The sequence below is a fragment of the Gossypium arboreum genome, chromosome 10 (genome assembly GCF_025698485.1).
Source record: "Gossypium arboreum isolate Shixiya-1 chromosome 10, ASM2569848v2, whole genome shotgun sequence".
Classification (NCBI taxonomy): Eukaryota; Viridiplantae; Streptophyta; class Magnoliopsida; order Malvales; family Malvaceae; genus Gossypium; species Gossypium arboreum.
In genome coordinates this window covers 47051672-47062965 of record NC_069079.1, presented here as the reverse complement: position 1 = coordinate 47062965, position 11294 = coordinate 47051672, and the positions used below count along the sequence as shown (strand labels likewise).

The 11294-nt window shown below is 35.3% G+C and overlaps 1 non-coding gene across 1 annotated transcript; it reads right to left on the bottom strand.

Moving 5' to 3' along the window:
• Window positions 1-5391: 5391 nt before the first annotated feature.
• On the bottom strand, window positions 5392-5498 carry LOC128283007 (small nucleolar RNA R71). Its single transcript, XR_008273353.1, has one exon. It is a non-coding gene; the product is annotated as a small nucleolar RNA R71 (small nucleolar RNA).
• Window positions 5499-11294: the final 5796 nt, after the last annotated feature.

Sequence of the window (11294 nt, the reverse complement as noted above, 5' to 3'; positions counted from 1 at the left end):
AAAATTTTAAGATTTTTTTATCTAGCCAATAAGTACATTTTATTATTAAAAGTCTCCCCTATTTCACTATTTAATAACTTCAACCTTTCTTTCCTAAAATTTATTTATCACATAGTACGAGACTCAGATAATGTTCCCGTTTATTTATATTAAAATTAGACTCATCAAAGATTTGAAGCATATAAATTATAACCCATAATTATTTTTCTACAATTTTTAACAATTTTTCCAAGTCAGAACAAGGGATCTCAAATTCATTCTGACACTATCTCACAAAAATTAGAATATCACATAATATACAACTCTTTTTCTCCCCTTGTTTCTTTTATATGAAAATAGACTCATTAATATTTAATTAAATAATTTATTTGAAAGTTAATTCAACTTACATAATTTTTGGTGAATTTTCAAAGTCACACAACTACTTCTGTCCAACACTATTTTACTACTAAAATTCACTCTTGTATAATTTCACTTAATCCATTTTGTCTTATCGCAGTTCACTCAAATATTGAGCATATTGCTCAAAATTTTCTTAAACATATACCTGTACTTAAGCATCATATAATCATGTTCACATGTATTTTTACTTAATCGATTTTCCCGTTGAACTCTTCAGAATAATAACCGATACTCAGTTGCCTGCACATATTTTCACACTTGTGGCCAAAGCTATCTGGTACGCATAGTAGCCTGCACTTAGTACTACACATGCGACCAATTATCCGGTACACGTAGTAGCCTGCACTTAGTACACACGTGATCGATGTTATCGGGTACGCATAGTAGCCTGCACATAGTACTACACATGCGACCAATTATCCAGTACACGTAGTAGCCTGCACTTAGTACTACACACATGACCTCACAATAGATCATTTGTATCGTTTTTATTCCAAAGGCTCAACCGGGAAATTCCTCACTTTCCAACATGTTATAATTTATTCATAGTCCTTTTTCAATTTGCAATTTACAACAAATAATCATTCTATAGGAAGCCACATTTCATATGATAACAAAATATAATAAAATAAAAAGAATCGATAAATTATTTACGTACAAACTTACCTCCGATCCAGAAATGGCAATTTACCATTCTAGTCCATAACCTTGTATTTTCCCGATTCAAGCCCAAATCTCGATTTCCTTGATCTATAATATCACATTTAGTCTAATAATTAGTCAAAATAATCATATGGGTCTAAAAATCATATTTTTACAAATTTACATTTTGACCCCTAAACTTTTGCATATTTGCACTTTTTCCCTAAGGTTCGGAAATTAAACTTCTTCCTATTTTCTTATGTTTTATGACATGCTGATCATTTTTCCCTTCTATGGCAACATCTAATTCTCACTCTAACATGTTCTTATGAACATTAGGTATTTTTACCGATTATACCGTTTTACTCGTTTTCACGTAAAATCGCTTAGTAAAAGTTGTTTAACACAATTTCAAGCATCATATTCTACCATTAAAAATCAAAATACATGCATATCATTCATGGGTAAATTTTTAAACATAAATCCTACCTCAAAATAATGGTAGAAGTGAGCAGATCATGTTACCGGGATTTCAAAAATACATAGAACATTAAAAACGGAGCTCGGAATCACTTACTATTAAGCTTGGAAGCTTGGCCAAACCCTAACCACGGCTGCTCTTGGTACATTCTGCTATAGCAAGAAGAAAGGGACACATTTGGAGTTTAAAATTTGTCTTTTAATTCATTTTACCCCTAAATGACAAAAATGCCCTCTTTACTATTCTTTCAAATTTTACCCAATCAAGGCCATTTTTGTCCAAAAAATTATAAAATGGTTTAATTATCATTTAAGGACCTCCCATGTAAAATTTCATATCAATTTGATACATCTAACATGTAGAACTCAACTTTTACACTTTTTACAATTTAGTCCTTTTTACTAAATTGAGTGCCCAAACGTTAAAATTTTCAAACGAAATTTTCACGAAATTATTTCATGAAATCGTACACCATAAAAATATAATAAAAATGAAATTTTCCGATTAATCCCAAAATCAGGATGTTACAAGAAAGGTTATGACCATATTGTGAGTGGTACAGGTACTTACATGAAATTGATGAGACGTGAATTCAATTCATGTTATATGATTAGTAAGGAATGAATATGAATATGTTGAGTAACACAGGTACGTATGCCAAGCTCATGAGAAATGGTTTCAGTTTATGATGTACATTTAGTGAAGATGTAAATAGGTAATTCATGCTTATAAGAATGATTTTGTGATGACCTTGTGATTATAGGTCTATACTTATGATGTATGAATATGTAATGTAACACTCTTTACCCAAGACCGTCGCCAGAGTCGAGCACGAGGCGTTACCTGACTTAACTTACTAATTTGGGGCATAAAATTTGCTTTTAAAATTAATTTATTTACATTCATTCAATATGTCCCTAAAAAGGGTCCTCGAGACCCTAAAACATGCAATTGAAACGGTTTGGTACAAAACCAGGAACATTAAAAATTTTCCGAATACTTAGACAAATCAAAACAATTTATTTCATTATTCCTTATAAAATTTCCTACCTGCGTCATTGTCACTAAACAAAACATAACTCGAGGCACAAAACTCAAAATTTAGATTCGTGAATTTTCCCTAAAACTAGACTCATATATCTTCTTACCAATATTTTTCCAGAATTTTTGGTCATGCAAATTAGTACAGTTTATTAGTTAAAATTTCCCCTGTTGTACTGTTCGACTACTCTAACTTCTCCTCACTATGAATCAATTTTCTCCCTGTACAGAATTCAAATAACCATGCCGTTTGTTTCTCTTGAAAGTAGATTCACTAAGAAATATATAAATATAAACTATAACTCCTAATTATTTTTCTAAAATTTTTAGTGAATTTATAAAGTCAGAATAGGGGATTCAAAAATTGCTCTAACCCTGTCTCACTAAAATTCAAATATCTCTTAATATACACTTCTTTTGCTTACTATGTTTCTTTCATAAGAAGATAGACTCAATAAGATTTAATTATATATCTCATTCATCACCTAATTCCATTTCTACTATTCTTGGTGATTTTTCAATATCACATCACTGCTGCTGTTCAATATTGTTTTAATGTTAATTTCACTTTTTCATGATTTATTTGTATTAACTACCATTTAGGCATACATAAAACCGAAACATGTTCTTCATTAGCCATTTCAATAGCTAATCATTATCAAATATTTACATATCATTCTTTAGCCATATCGTAAGGACATACACACAAAATGGCTAAGTCCCTATACATGCCATAAACTAGAACATTTGTAAACGAAGATACCCATTTGGTAACTTGATAGTCGATAGTGTGAAGTTGATAAACTGTAATTTATGCATATTTTTACCCCATTTTTAATGCATTTTATGGATGATTTCCCACTAGAATTGGTGAATTCAATGCTCTTAATTCTTTTATTTCATATTCTATACTTAGGAGAGCATAAAAGAGCAAAATGAACGAGAAACGAGCCAAAAACGGAGAAAATGGGCCAAAGTACAAAATCAACACGGGCTGGACCACCTCAAACGGGCAAACCACACGGCCGTGTCAATTTGGCAGGCTCGAACACGGCCTAAAGTAATCAAACACGGGCGTGTCCCTGCCGAGCCCAAGTTGAGTCCAATTCGGAAAAGGCTGATTTTGAGGGTTTTTAGGCATTCCAAAGCCTATAAATACACCCTATAGGAGAAAGAAAGAGGACACGAAGAATAGGGAGTAAGGAATTACTCCAATGAAGCCGATTGATCCATCTTAGAAGCCTGATTCATCATCAAGACTGAAGATCTCTCCTCAATTTCCCTTCAGGAGTTTTGGGTTTTCTTTATGTTTTGTATTCTTTATTCTTCTGATATGTTTTCTTATTTAGTTATGAACTAAATCCCCTAAATACCTAAGGGGAATGAAACCTAAGATGAATCTTGTTATTATTTTCTGAATCGTATGATAAATATTTAACTTGTTCTTAATTATATGTTCTTAATTCTTGTTTTGATATCCCAGGATACTAATTCAAGATAAGCTCTTATTCAGAGGAGGAATAGACTCTGTCTAAGAGTACTTTTGTCATAATTAAGCAGAGTTGATTGCGCACCTAGAAATAGGGTGACAAGATTTTGCCGGATTAGGGTGAAACCTAATAAAGGGATTCATAGATCGAGTTAATGCAACCCTAGAGTGTTAATTAGAGAAAAGTCTCCGTTATTCTATCTAGGGATTAGACGTTATTAGTCTTGAATAGGGATAATAACATAACTTAGGGATCTCTACGGAACAAGTTGAATGAATAAATCGTCTGATTCTGAGCCAAAATAACAAGTAAAGTCTAGGTGGATTTTTCCTTAGATATTGTCTTAAGTCAATCGATTTTCCCCAAAAGCAATTCCCCAATTCTTTTTTTTTGTGAGTTATTAGTTTAGATAATTAGTTAATTAAAACAAAAACCCCTTTATTCTTAGGCTAGATAATAAAAAGGCAGTCATTACTAGTACTTTTAGTTCCTTTGGGTTCGAAAATTCGGTCTTGCTAAAACTATACTACTGTTCGATAGGTACACTTGCCTACATCTCCATAATAGTTAGTTGAAGAACGAGTAATTATAAATATTTAAAACCTATCATGAAATTACGTAATCAAGTTTTTGGCACCGTTGCTGGGGAACTGAAATATTAGGAACACTCAATTTTTATTACTTTAGTCATTTATTTTTCTTGCAACTTAATTTTATTTTATTAAATTAATTGACCTACTTTTTCTTTCTCTTGGCAGGTTTTTATAGTTTATGACTAGAAGAAACCCGTCAGGACCATTACTTTTTGACAAAGAAATCGATCTTATAGTTCACAGAAATCAAAGAGAGATAAGGCGAAGCTTACGATACACAGAAAACGAGCAAGAAGATGATACTCAACCCCCAATCGAAGAGATGGCTGAAAACCAAGGCAATCAGCTACCTCCTGCAATTGCGTCTAATCAAAATCCTGCTCCACGCACTATGTATGATTATGCTAAACCTTCTTTAACTGGAACCGAATCCAAAATAGTTAGACCTGCTGTAGCTGCAAATAATTTTGAACTGAAACCTAACAATATTCAAATGATACAGCAATTTGTTCTGTTTGATGGTTTGCAGGATGAATATCCCAACGCTCACTTAGCAAACTTTTTGGAATTTTACGATACATTTAAAATCAATGGCATTTCTGATGATGCCATACGTCTTCGGTTGTTTCCCTTTTCATTAAGAAACAAAGCTATACAGTGGTTGAACTCGTTACCACGAAGGTTAATTACTACTTGGGAACAAATAACCGAAAATTTTTTACTAAAATATTTTCCGCCGGCTAAATTACGTAATGATATCTCTTCTTTTGTGCAGATGGATTTAGAAACCCTCTACGATGCATGTGAGAGATACAAGGACTTACTGAGATGGTGCCCTCACCATGGGTTACCGCTTTGGCTCCAAGTTCAAACATTCCACAATGGTCTGAATCCCTCGACTCGGCAAATGGTTGATGCAGTTATTGGCAGAACTAATAAAACACCTGAAGATGCCTATGTGTTTATTGAAGAGATGTCACTGAATAACTATCAGTGGCAGGTCATGAGGACAAAGCTAACGAAAATAGCCGGCGTGTATAACGTTGATTCGGTCACCAAAACAGCCGGCGTGTATAACGTTGATTCGGTCACCATTCTCTCTAATCAAGTAGAACTTCTCAATAAAAAGATTGATGGTTTACTTGGTTCTACGCAGGTACATCCAGTAATGAGGTGTGACTCAAGTGGAGGAGGTGTGCATACAGAATATCAATCCTTCAATCCTACAACCGAAGAGGAACAAGTCAACTATATGGGTAACAATAACTTTAGGGCTCAAAATAACCCATACAGTAATACTTATAATGCAGGTTGGAGGAACCACCCAAACTTCTCCTAGGGTGGTCAAGGAAATCAAAGACCACAGCATCCTCCTGGCTACCAGCAACCACCCTATCGATAGGAAAAGAAGCCGAACCTTGAAGAGATGCTCTCAAAGTTTATATCGGTGTCAGAAACCTATTTTTAGAACACTAAGGCAGCACTTAAAAATCAACAAGTGTCGATCCAAGGGCTCGAAACTCAAATAGGCCAGCTATCCAAATTAATTTCAGAAAGACCCCTAGAAAGCTTACCTAGTAACACCAAATCAAAAGAGCATGTGAAAGCAGTTACACTAAGGAGTGGAAAAGTGTTAGCGAAAACTGAAAAGAAGCTAACACAAGAAGCCGTGATACGCGAAAGGGGGGAAGAAAAAACCGAAAATACTAACAACGTGAAAGGGGGGAAGAAAAAACTGAAAATATTGACAACCCAGTGCCGAAAGAATATAAACCTCCAGTTCCGTATCCAGCAAAATTGAAAAAAGATTGCATTGATGCACAATTCGGTAAGTTTCTTAAACTTTTTAAGTAATTACATATCAACTTACCTTTTGTTGAAGCCATCTCGCAGATGCCTACGTATGCAAAATTTTTGAAGGAGCTCCTAACAAATAAACAGAAATTCGAGGACTTGTCTACAGTTGAACTCAATGAGGAGTGCTCATCCATACTCCAAAATAAATTTCCAACCAAACTAAAAGATCTAGGGAGTTTTACTATCCCTTGTTTAATTGGTAGTCTGAATGTTGAGAAAGCACTAGCTGATTTAGGTGCTAGCATTAATTTGATGCCATATAAAATGTTCAAACAACTTGGTCTCGGGGAACCTAAACCTACTAGGATGAGTATTCAATTAGCCGATAGATCTGTTAAATATCTTAGGGGCACTATAGAAGATGTACTCGTAAAAGTAGATAAATTCATATTTTTGGTTGACTTTGTTGTGCATAACATGGATGAAGATGTGTAAGTACCCTTAATTTTAGGATGCCCATTTTTAGCGACTGCTAGGGCCGTAATCGATGTGGGTGACGGTAAATTGATACTTAGAGTAGGTGACGAGGAGATTATCTTTAAAATTTATGACACTCTGAGGTTTTCTAGGGAACAGGATGATTTATGTTATTTTATTGATTCTATTGGTCACACTACTCAAGACTCTTTACAGGAAATTATACAGAAGGACACGATGGAACTATATCTAGCTCAAGAAGAGGAGACAGATGATGAACCTAATGAGTATTCTTCAAGACAAGTAGAATATGAGGGCATTAAGCTAAACGATGAACTTAAGCAAAAACCCTCTATTGAAGAGCCTCCTAAACTGGAACTTAAACAATTACCAAACCACTTGGAGTACGCATTCCTTGGAAATAACTCTACATTACCAGTTATTATTTCTTCTAACTTGCAGCCCAAGGAGAAAGAGGAATTGATCCAAGTATTAAAGGAACATAAAAAAGCCATAGCTTGGAAAATTTCTAACATTAAAGGAATCAGCCCTTCTTTTTGTACCCACAAAATTTTGATGGAAGATGAATACAAACCATGTGTGCAAGCTCAAAGACGACTGAACCCCAACATGAAGGAAGTTGTAAAAGCCGAGGTAATTAAACTTCTAGATGCTGGAATTATTTATCCTATTTCTAACAGTTCTTGGGTAAGTCCAGTGCAGGTTGTCCCCAAGAAAGGAGGCATGACGGTTGTGACCAACGAAAAGAATGAATTAATCCCTACAAGAACAGTCATAGGATGGAGAGTTTGCATAGACTACAGGAAATTGAATGATGCCACAAGAAAAGATCACTTCCCCTTGCCATTCATTGACCAAATGTTGGAAAGATTATCCGGACACATGTATTACTGCTTTCTAGACAGACTCTCTGGTTACTTCCAAATCCCAATAGCTCCTGAAGATTAAGAAAAGACGACATTCATATGCCCATACGGTACATTCGCTTATCGTAGAATGCCTTTTGGATTATGTAATGCTCCTGCCACTCTTCAGCACTGTATGATAGCCATCTTCGACGAACTCATGGAAGATATCATGGAGGTATTTATGGATGATTTTTCGGTATTCGGTAATTCTTTCCATCTCTGCCTTAAAAATTTAAAACGAGTTTTAATAAGATGTGAGGAAACAAACCTTGTGCTTAACTGGGAGAAATGTCACTTCATGGTTTAAGAAAGGTATTGTATTAGGGCATAAAATTTCTAGTAAAGGGATTGAGGTGGATAAATCTAAAATAGAAACAGTCAAAAAATTACCACCTCCTAGTTCGGTTAAGGCTATTAGAAGCTTTTTAGGACATGTTGGTTTTTATAGAAGATTTATTAAGGATTTTTCTAAAATAGCTAAGCCTTTGACTAAATTGTTAGAAAAAGATATACCTTTTAATTTCGATCAGGAGTGTTTAGAAGCATTTAATACTTTAAAGGATAAATTAATTAATGCTCCAATCATAATTGCACTTGATTGGAATTTACCATTTGAACTAATGTGTGATGCGAGTGACTTTGCAGTAGGTGCAGTATTGGGACAGCGAAGAGATAAGCATTTTCAACCTATCTATTATGCCAGTAAAACTTTAACGGGTGCACAAGAAAATTATACTACTACAGAAAAAAAGTTGCTCGCTGTGGTTTTTGCATTTGATAAATTTAGATCATATCTCATATTGTCTAAAGTTGTTGTTTACACTGACCATTCCGACCTTCGCTACCTTTTAACTAAAACTGATGTAAAACCTCGACCCATTCGATGGATTCTCCTATTGCAGGAATTCGACTTGGAGATTTAGGATAAGAAAGGAGCTGAAAATCTCGTGGCTGATCATCTGTCCAGGCTCGAGAAATCCAATACCAGAGAAATAAATGACGTTGAAATAAATGATTCGTTCCCTGAAGAGCAATTTTTCACTATATCTAACTCTGAGGTACCTTGGTTTGCAGACATCGTGAATTTTTTAGCTGCTAACATTATCCCAAAAGGGTTAACACACCAACAAAAGAAGCGATTCTTTAATGATGTGAAAAACTACTTTTAGGATGACCCCTTTTCTGTTTCGCAGATGTACAGATCAAGTCATTAGAAGATGCGTTACAAGATCAAAAACATAAAAAATATTGGAACATTGCCACTCAGGGCCAACCGGAGGACACTATGGTGGAACAAAGACTACACACAAAATACTTGAATCAGGTTTTTATTGGCCTTCGTTATTCAAAGACGCTAACAGGTATGTTACTTCATGTGACAAATGCCAACAGGCAAGTAACATATCTAGACCTGATGAAATGCCTCAAAATTATATGCGTTCATGTGAAATATTTGACGTTTGGGGTATCAATTTTATAGGCCCATTCCCCAGTTCATTTGGGAATAAATACATCTTAGTAGCAGTTAATTACATGTCCAAATGGGTGGAAGCACAAGCTTTACCTACTAATGATTCTAGAGTGGTAGTACGTTTCCTTAAAAAACTCTTCTCGAGATTTGGATCAGCTAGAGCAACTATCAGTGACAGGGGCACCCATTTTTGTAATAACCGATTTGAAAAAAAACCTTAAGAAATACGAAGTTCATCAAAAAAACAGCCACCCCATACCATCCTCAAACTAATAGACAAGTTGAAGTAGCAAATCGAGAAATCAAACGGATCTTTAAAAAAATAGTAGAATCAAACAGAAAAGATTGGGAAATGAAAGTAGACGATGCCCTATGGGCTTATAGAACTGCTTTTAAGACTCCCATAGGGACATCACCTTATAGACTTGTTTATGGAAAAAGTTGCCATCTACCATTCGAACTAGAGGATAAAGCTTTTTGGGCTATGAAATTTCTAAACCTTGATCCCGAACTTGCAGGAAAAAATAGGTTGATGCAGCTGAATGAGCTTGATAAATGGCGAGCCGATGCATACAAAAATTCACGCCTATACAAGGAAGCAACAAAGCGGCGCCATGACACTCGTCTAAAGCAACGAAAATTATTTGAAGTTGGAGATCTCGTCTTACTATACAACTCAAGACCCAAATCATTTCCTGGGAAACTTAAATCACGATGGTCAGGACCTTTCGTAATTCAATCTGTTCTTCCATATGGCACAATAGAGGTAAGTCACCCATCATACGGTACTTTCAAAGTAAATAGCCATCGTCTCAAACTTTATAATGGTGAGAATTTTAAAGATGATGGAGAGGAGCTACGACTCCACCAACTGCCCTGAATTAATCAATAAGGTAACAGTCGAGCTTCGACTATAAACAAGTGCTTCTCGGGAGGCAACCTCGAGCACTAACAATTTTAAATTATTTAAATTTCAAGTTTTAAACATTTAGGTCACTAACAGAGTATTTGAAGCACAGGTTCCCAACTCCACACGGCCTATAACACGGCCATGCTTAAAGCCGTGTGACCAACACGGGTGGAAACACGGCCGTGCAATACGGCCGTGTAAAAATAGGGCAAAGATTTCCCTAAATATGGGTTACGATAAAACACCACAATCGTGCGACATGGCCGTGGTCGAATCTGCCAAATGAACACGGGCATTCAACATGCCCATGGCTAGTACCCATGGTCGGACCTGTCAAATAGACACGGGCATGCAAAAACCTACACGATCATGGGAGATGCGAACCATACCATACACGGCCATGCAACACGATCATACAGCCATACGGCCTATACACACGAGCGTGCGGTAAGGCCGTGTGACGACATCACAAATTCGCGACGAACACGGACGGGACACGAACCACACGGGCGTGTGCTCCGGCCGTGCCATTTAATATATATATAGAATAATTATCTTATTTTTCTTTTATTCACTTGTTTTCCTTTTAGAAACGACTTATCTTCAAAGTCAAGCTTGCCAGAGTTATCTCTAATACTCGATCTCGCCAATCCAAGAATATCATCCATTCTTAACACAGGAAGTTTCACATCTCCCCCTATTTTTTTATATACTTTAATATCTATATTTGTACATTAAGGGCAATGTACAACTTAAGTGTGGGGGGTATTTATTTCATTATCAGAAAATCCCTGAATGATTTCCTTGTTCTCTTGAAAAGCTCTCATATCATATTTAGGATAAATTTTGATTGATTTATGATTTTGATTGATATATCTCGAATTAAAACCTAGGAAATTATGCATTGATTGTTTAAACTTTAAGACAATAGAGAATCAAGCATGATAAGTTGATTTTTAAGAATTTAAAATCTTAGGTTGTTTCCCCAAATTTAGGTATTCCTTTGAATTGGAATTCACAAGTTTTTATCATCAAAAAGCCATAATTTTTTGTGAGATTTT